The sequence below is a fragment of the Chelonia mydas genome, chromosome 2 (assembly GCF_015237465.2).
Source record: "Chelonia mydas isolate rCheMyd1 chromosome 2, rCheMyd1.pri.v2, whole genome shotgun sequence".
Classification (NCBI taxonomy): Eukaryota; Metazoa; Chordata; order Testudines; family Cheloniidae; genus Chelonia; species Chelonia mydas.
The window spans coordinates 165,851,374-165,859,071 of record NC_057850.1 but is presented as its reverse complement, the minus strand read 5'-3'; the positions used below and the strand labels follow the sequence as shown (position 1 = coordinate 165,859,071).

Genomic DNA, 7,698 nt, shown 5'->3' with positions numbered 1-7,698 from the left:
AAGTGCCGTATATTGCTGTAGCTGTCACACTGCCTATAGGACCAATCATGCAAAGACTTATGCATGGGAATAATTTTACTCATATACACGTGTCTTCAAGATCAGGCTATGGTGTATATTTGATATATTGATATTGCTAATTATATACCAGAGCTATCATATGCATTTAATATATGCAACAATTCTCAGAAAATATATTGTTTGTCTCAATGTTAATTCAATCAGATGCTTTCGCAGCTCTAATTGGGACATTACACTGCAGTATGGCATCCTGGCTTCTCTCCCATGCTGCTGCCTTGTTCTCAATAATCTTGGTTCACATATAGACAGTGGGGGGGGGTGACTCTCTCTGTTTTCATTGCCAAAAGAATATTGACAACATGACTTGAGGGTCATTTAACACAGAGAAATCTGCCTGAGTTTTGCAGAGAATCTGAATTGATACCTGTTAGTCTAGGTCAGGGGTGGGCAAACTATGGCCCGCAGGCCGGATCCAGCCCATCAGAGTTTTGGATCCGGCCCGCGGGATTGCCCCCGTGGTACCGCAGGCCCCGCGCTGCTTTCAGAAGTGGCCAGCACCATGTCCCTGAGACCCCAAGGGGGGGGGAGGCAGAGGGTTCGTGCATTGCCCTTGCCTCCAGGCACCACCCCCTGAAGCTCCCATTGGCCGGGAATGGAGAACCGCGGCCACTGGGAGCTTCAGGGGAGGTACCTGGAGGAGTGGCAAGGGCAGCGCATGGAGCCCTGTGCCCCCCCACACACTCCCAGGGGCCGCGCAGGGACGTGGTGCTGGCTGCTTCCCGGTGCGTGCTACTGCCACCCCAGAGCCCCTTTAGGTAAGCGATGCCAGACCGGAGTCCGAACCCCTCCTGCACCCCATCCCCCAACTCCCTGCCCTAACCCCCTGCCTGCACCTCGCACCCCTCCTGCACCCCAACTCCCTGCCCTGAGCCCCCTGTCACACCTTGCACCCCAACTCTCTGTCCTGAGCCCCTTGTTGCACCCTCGTGCACCCCAACCCCCTGCCCTGAGTCCCCTGCTGCACCCCGCATCCCTCCTGCACCCCAACCCCCTGCCCTGAGCCGCCTCATACATCCCGCAGCCCTCCTCTGCCCCAATCCCTTGCCCTGAGCCCGTTCCTGCACACCGCACTCCCTCCCGCACCCCAAACCCCTGCCCCGGCCCTGCATACAATTTCCCCACCCAGATGTGACTCTCGGCCCAAAAAGTTTGCCCACCCCTGGTCTCGGTCTACACTTACAGAAGCATGGAGAGTACATACACATCACACACCCCTAGTGTGGTATACATAGCAGTGTAGATGGTGAGGCACACAGAGTAAAGACAAGCCGGAACCTTAGGATATGTGCCCTACATGACTCTCCACACACCCAAGCAGCGCCTGCCCGTCTGTGCTGCTGGTTTCAACAGTATAGCGTCTTGCGGCCAGAGCCTTTCCCTGCCACAGGGAAAGGCTCTCTGGCAGGTAGGGAGGCAGTCAGCAGGGAAAGTCTCCAGCAGCTCCCTGTTGCTGGAGCCTTTCACTGCCACATGTAACTACATACTGAAATGTTTTCTATTAAATGGTACATCATCTCTGAATGGATAGTGTTGGCCAAATGCAGCCCAGAAAGTGAATGAGGCCAGAGGTTCGGAACAGCTCTGGACAGACTGTGTTTGCAGAGCTTCTGCGGAGCCCCATCCATGAGCTACAGCTGTTTCCTCTCCTGGAACTTTCCAAGTGGCAGTACAGATGCTGCCTGTCTGCCTGGTTTGACACTCTCCTTGCAATCCTCCAAGAATGCAGTTGCCCTTCTTATTGGCAATTTACAACCTCCTGTGCCTGTGGTGGTAAGCCTACCCTGATTGTATAAATTTAACCTCTCACTAAGAGTGTGATAACTAGAGCTGAGTAAATAACTGGGGGTTTTGAGAGCATGGTTCAGTGGCTGAACAAAAAAATAGTTTGTTTCAAACCAAAACCGATATTATTTGGGGTTTGTTTGTTTTTCTTCAGTCTCGCACCAAAATGCAAAAACAAAGTAATTTTCTTCTGGTCGAAGAGAACATTTCAAACATCAATTTGAGGTGACATTTTATTTTGAAACAATTTGGTTTCACACTGTCAAAATGGAAAGTTTTGACGTTTCCGGGGGGGGAGGGGGAATTGGACGAAACTACTTGCTGAATTAGACCGAAATTTGCAAATGGTTTCCATGCCCCAAAAAATACATTTTTCAGCAAATTTACTATTTGCAGAAAAAATTCACCCAGCTTATTGGTAATATAAGGGGCATAGCTTGGTGTAATTTTCTACCCTGAATGGGCTAGAAGACATTATTAAATACACCAACTTAGAATTACCTCTGAATGTGGCCCTTAGGCTTGAAGTAGAAGGAAGGGGCTGCTTAGGAGACTTTGATAACAGAGAACAGAAAGAAGAGGAGTTTGTCTGGGTAAATGCTGACTAGTTAAGTTCCCTACAATGCCTGAAATACCACCTGAAGTGATGGAGTTGAAGTCAAGTTCGTTAGCCTGAGCCACAGAAGCTTATTGGGAAGTTGATGGTTTTCAGAATTTCAGCAGTCACTTAAACAGAAGGACAGATGTGGAAGCCTGTGAATTGTGTTTTATCTATTGTTTTTGCCCACAGTTAAAATTATTACTATTACCAGGAATCTAGTTAAAATACACCCCAGATAGGACTGTGCCATACCAAATAATTCAGTCATCCACTCATTCTGACTATCTCATATGTCACAAAGCCCTGCTTTATTGCTCATGCCAACATGTTAACACAAACTGTGAAAAATATAGAAACTCTTCAGGTACAAGCATAACTGTAAATACTGTACGGACTTGATCCTGCATTACTGAAGTCAGTGGGCACTTTGCATCTGATTTCAATGGGAGCAGGAGTAGGCCTTATATGGGGGAGAGCTTCTTGACCTTTCAGGTTCCATCCATGTTTCTTTAAAAAAGCTAAGAAAAAAACCCTCTTCCAATTTTTCTTCTTCCCAGCTGCACAGTAGGTGCCTGAGGCCTTCAGTATGTAGGGGTAAGGGGAGCCTGCCAAATTTATCCTCTGATCCTAGCAACACCCAAGGAATGTCCATGTCAGTGAAAGGAGTTGTTAAAAAATGCTAATGAGGAAACGTCCCCTCCTTATGACAAATCAGATTTTGCCTACTGTGTGTGTGTGTGTGTGTGTGTGTGTGCGCACGCACTGTTTCTCTGTGCTACTTGCTGCTTATTGCAGCTTGAATATTTTGATTGCTCTACTACACTATATTGAGGGCACTAGGGGAGTTAAGCCTTAACTGCCAAGTTTGGTTTGGAACAGTATCATTCCTGTCCCACTCATAGGCCTTGTCTACATTGGCAAGTTTCTGTGCAATAAAGCGGCTTTCGGCGTTGTAAATCCCAAGGTGTACACACTGCCAAGGCCACTTAGTGCACAGAAACAGCACAGTAAAAAAACCACCCCAACAAGAGGCGTACAGCTTTCTGCGTCAGGGGTACAGCACCGCGGTGCCAGTGTAGTCACCCTGATCAATTGCAGTGCTGCAACTGGACACTGGGAGGTGTCCCACAATGCCTGTTCTTGCCTCTCTGGTCATTGGTTTGAACTCTTCTGCCCTGCCCTTAGGTGACCAACCATCATCCCCGCCCCGTAAATTCCTTTGGAATTTTGAAAGTCCCCTTCCTGTTTGCTCGGTGACATGTGCAGCAGTCTCAGCGCATCTTTCCAGGTGGCCGTGCCTGCTCCACGCACCAGGCGATCCCCTGCTTGGAGCAATGCCGAGCTGCTGGACCTCATCAGCATTTGGGGAGAGAAGGCTGTCCAGTCTCAGCTGTGCTCCAGCCATAGGAATTATGATACCTACGGACAGATTTCACGATGCATGACAGAAAGGGGCCATGACCAGGACACCCTGCAGTGCAGGGTCAAAGTGAAGGAGCTGTGGAACGCCTACCACAAGGCGCAGGAGGCAAACTCCAGCTCCGGTGCTGTGCCCACGAGCTGCCGGTTCTACAAAGAGCTGGACGCGATACTCAGCAGCGACCCCACCTCCACTGCGAAGTCCCCTGTGGATACTTCAGTGGCTCACGTGCCAGTCGAGAGTGGACTGAGCCAGGAGGAGGAAATCTTGGACAAGGATGTGGAAGGGGAGGGGGACCCAGAGGCAGAGGATAATTCAGAGGTCAGAGATACATGCAGCCAGGAGATCTTCTCTACCCCGGAGGAGGCTAGCCAGTCACAGCTGTCAGATCTTGGTGAAGCGCAGACAGAAGAGGAGGCCCCTAGTAAGTGACAGAACAGGGTGTTGATTGACTCTCTCACTTCACGGGAATCTGCCTCAGATCTTCAGGAAACTCTCATGGTTCTTTGGCAGAGCTGTTTTTTTTTTTCCTTGCCCCATTAAGGGTAACTTTCCCACGCCACGGATTACCCTGATGGGCCGTGTGCAGAAGGTTGCCAACCCCTGATATAAAAAAATACTTATTTATTTATTCCCCAGAAATTATCCCTGGAACTAAATAAGACGCAGTCTGACTTATATGTATAATTACTAGATTTCCTCTGACTAGTCTAATTTTTAAAGCAATTTAGTGTACAAAAGTGAATTGCAATTTTGAACTTAAGCTACTTTCATTTAATATGAATTTAAACCTATTTTGACTGTACTTTGATTTTTCATAAAGCTAAAGAAAGACCATCTTTTGAGATGCTGTATTATGGCAGTAATTGTATGGTACATCACCACCACAAACTTTAATTGATTTGAGTCACTTCATTGTCCTGGCAAATCCCAAAGGGACATGGCTTTTCGGCCAATCGAACGTCATCCAGATAAATGTCTGGCTATGTCTTTAAAATGGCCTACCTGGATATTCAGTTTATGTCCATCACTGGCAATCTTGCCTCACCACTGAAGCTTCTGGTGCCTTCGTGATTGCCAGCCATGTAGTGGCATTCCTTGGTACACATACTTGGGAATTTGTTTCTCTCGCTGCTTCTTTTACTTTGTTGTTTAGCCACAGTGGCACTTTTTTGGTTCTCTTACTATGTTTTTTTAATTTGGAGAATTCATTTAAGTTGAGCCTCTATTATGGTGTCTTTAAAATGTTTCCATGCAGCTTGTAGGGATTTCACTTTTGGCACTGTACCATTTAATTTCTGTTTAACTTCCTCGTTTTTGTGTAGTCCCCCTTTCTGAAATTAAATGCTACAGTGTTGGGCTGCTGTGGTGTTTTCCCCGCCACAGGGATGTTAAATTTAATTATATTATGGTCATTATTACCAAGCGGTCCAGCTATAATCACTTCTTGGACCAGATCCACTTAGGACTGTGCTCCACTTAGGACTAAATCAAGAAATTCCTCTCCTCATGTGGGTTCCACTAGCTGCTCCAAGAAGCAATCATTTAAAGTGTCAAGAAACTTTATCTCTGCATCCCATCCTGAGATGACATGTATCCAGTCAATATGGGGATAGCTGAAATCCCTTGTTATTATTGAGTTTTTTATTTTTATAGCCTCTCTAATCTCCCTGAGCATTTCAGTCACTATCACAATCCTGGACAGGTGGTGGGTAATACATCCCTACTGCTATATTCTTATTATTAGAGCATGGAATTACTATCCTTAGAGATTCTATGGTATAGTTTGGTTCATTTAAAGTATCACAGCACACTATTACTGAAATATTGCTTACTTTATCATTGTTACCATATAATTACCAAATAAATCAATTGGAATATAAATATTGTATTTACGTTTCAATGTATAGAGCAGTATAAACAAGTCATTGTCTGTATGAAATTTTAGTTTGTACTGACTTCTCTACTGCTTCTTATGTAGCCTGTTGTAAAACTAGGCAAATATCTAGATGAGTTGATGTACCCCATGGAAGACTCCCAGTGGTACACATACTCCTGGTTGAGAACCACTGTCCTGGAGGGGAAGCTAAAGTGAGCGGGCACGGAAGTAGGAAGAACTAGTTAAACTGAGGGCCAGATCCTGTGCAGAAAACTTTGTGTAGGTGTAGAAATCATTTTTAAAATCTGTCAAGTATTTCTTCCACAAGGTCAAATTTCTAGCTCCTGAACCCACAAGTTATACTGATTTAAACAAATACTTCATGCTTCATTTGTAGTAACAAGAAATGCATGCAATCTGGTTTTTGACAACATTGCTATCACGCATGGATTAAAGGCATTGCTGTGATATGTGATTTTTGTGTGTGTTTACTTCATGAGTTAAAACTTTAGCATTTATAATGGGTGGATTAGTTATTCTTGTTTACCAAATAATAGTTTTGAATCTGTGGCTTCAATTAGATTTAATTACTTTCCCTACAGCTTTCAATTAAGGATGGCTTTTTAAAGGCGAAGCCCTTTTATTACATTCAAATTACTTTCCCTCTGCCTTGCAAGATAAAGGAGCACCTTTATAGAGGGTAACTACTAAACAGGGATGGATGCTAAACAAACATAAGGTAGTTTAAGACTTTACACACATGGAGCTGTTGAGCTACAAAGGATTTGTTTCACACCTCCTCTGCAGACTTTCATCACTGCATGTGACTGATTTTCAATCAACCTAGTGATTCATATAGGTAAGATTAGAATTGAACTTCAGTTTAGTGATAAATTTGCAAAGCAGTATAAGGAGTTATTGTTCTTTGAAGTTGCCAAATACCTGCATTCTGACTTGAAAATTTAGGGGTAAATATAAAACAAAACTCCTCACAATTATAGGCATTACTATGAGATGATTGACTGTGACATGGGTTATGTGTCCAAAGGTAAATTGGAACAGTTATATCACAGTAATGTCCTCAAGAAAGGAATTGGAACCCTGTGGACCCCATTTTTTAAAAAAATATTCAAAAGGTCTGTCTACACTTGGAAATTTATCTAAATAGTGTGACAGATTCAGACTAGAAGAATATAAGAGAGTGCTTCACGAATTTGCGTGTCATCCTTGCGTAGGGGCCATGCTAATCTTCTCTGTATCATTCCAATTTTAGTATATGTGCTGGAAGGCAGGTATATCAGCCTTCAGAATGAGAAGGCCTTGTTCCCTGGATAGCCAAACAAAGGCTACTCCAGGCCAATTAAGACACCTAAAGCCAATTAACCAGTTAAGGCTGTTAGGCTAATGGAGACAGCTGGAACCAATCAAGGTCCCGTTTATACTGTTTAAAAGCTCTCCTTTCAGTGCCCTCCAGGAGGCAGAGGTGAAAGGAGCTGGAGGAGAGGAAGCACTGCTAAATCCTGAGGTAAGGGTAAAGCTAGGAAAAGGGGACCATGGGGGGAGTGGCCCAGGGAATCAAAGCAGAGTCAATGGTGAAGGGAAAGCCACCAATGGCTGCTACCATTAGGGCCCCTGGGCTGGAACCCAGAGTAGAGGGCGGGCCTGGGTTTTCTCCCTTCCCCCCCACCCCTCCCATACTCTACAGAGATCCCCTGGAGAAGGGAAGCAGGACTCAGTCCAGGCAGGAGGCCGAACTGTGCCTACTGAGCTCTACGGAGCAACAGAGACTGTGGGGTGTCCCCCCTTCCCATCTCCCATACTGGCCGGTGATGAAAGTAACTCAATCGGCTGTAACGCTTGCCACTACACTGAGAAAGGGAGGTCACACTGGGGCCTTATCGTGTTTCTGAGGCCACTGAAACCGCCCAGAAGTGC

The 7,698-nt window shown here is 45.6% G+C and overlaps 1 non-coding gene across 1 annotated transcript; it reads right to left on the bottom strand.

Moving 5' to 3' along the window:
• Positions 1-6,953: 6,953 nt before the first annotated feature.
• LOC114019405 lies at positions 6,954-7,055 on the bottom strand. The gene has a single exon (XR_003564478.1). It is a non-coding gene; the product is annotated as a U6 spliceosomal RNA (small nuclear RNA).
• Positions 7,056-7,698: the final 643 nt, after the last annotated feature.